The sequence below is a fragment of the Haplochromis burtoni genome, unplaced genomic scaffold (assembly GCF_018398535.1).
Source record: "Haplochromis burtoni strain Fernald_Lab_line unplaced genomic scaffold, NCSU_Asbu1 Contig_114, whole genome shotgun sequence".
Lineage (NCBI taxonomy): Eukaryota > Metazoa > Chordata > Actinopteri > Cichliformes > Cichlidae > Haplochromis > Haplochromis burtoni.
The window spans coordinates 1,096,536-1,097,768 of NW_024582475.1; positions in this window are offsets into that span (position 1 = coordinate 1,096,536).

The following is a 1,233-nucleotide window of genomic DNA, read 5'->3' on the forward strand; positions in this document are numbered from 1 at the left end:
ATATATTTTTATGATGGATCTGATTTTAAACTGCGTATTAGGTCACTGACTCACTGAGTGGCATTGGATAGAACACGTTTAATGGCATCTTGTTCCATCAAGGTTTGTGGATATATTTGAGTAACTGGGTCATGATTTCTGCAAAGAGTCATTTTTGTTTTTTTTTTTTTTTTTTTTTTTTTTTTTTTTGGCCCTTCACTTGAATGTACTGTTTTTGCTTGTTGGGGGTGAACACTTGCGAAAGAAACTATCTGAACCAAGGATGTAGGTCTTTATTTTCTCATTTCCTTCAAAGTAAAGCCATGGATCCATTCTGATTGCTTTGTATCTTTTATTATTGTTGTTATTATTAGTTTTAGATCTCTTTTTTTTTTTTTTTTTTTTTTGTAATGCAAAATTTTGGGGAATAACAAGATAGTTTTTGCGCTACAATAGTTCTATAGTGGTCAAAAGTATGTTTAACAGGAAATGAGAATTTACAAGAACAAAAACAAAAGGCAACGTGCACTCAGCTATTAATTGTCTATATGGAAATAAAAATGTAGCCTAATGCAGTAGTTCTGCAGTAAATGTGCTTTCAGTTAGGTTAAAACTTTTGCTTGAGACAATGTGAGCTGAGTTAACTACCTAGTAATTGCAAGGACAAAATTAGAGAAACCTCTGTTTAAATACAATATAAAAAAAAAATGCAATACACTTAAAAAGAAAAGATTTGAATTTCAAATGATCTGTTGTGAAGGTTTAATAGACATACTTTAAGCAATGTTTTTCACCTTTGCGTGTCTCTTCTGCCATACTTGAGCTCCACTAGATGGCACTGCAATTACAGGTTTCACTGACAAGAAACTATTAACAGCTCTACAAGAAGGCTTGAAAGAAGTAACAAAAATGACAAGGAACAGTGAAAGCCACGGGATTTTACATTTACATGACTGACATTTTAGTATAAATTATTGCTGATCTGAAGAAATCTAATTCTCCATAGTTGTTGAAAAACCAAGGCATTAGACCCCTTTGCTTTGTTACAACGCCTCCCAACATTCTTATCTTTTCAATCACTAAAGGCAAAAATAAAAACCCCAAAAACATTTTATGTAAATCTAGCAAACAATGGCACAGTGACAACCACAGGCTTTTAGATGTTTCTCAATATTTTGAGAAAGATTAACTCATTGCTCAGTTGTTAATGCTGCTTGGCTTTATGCGACCACTCCAGGGGCCCGTTCTTCGTAC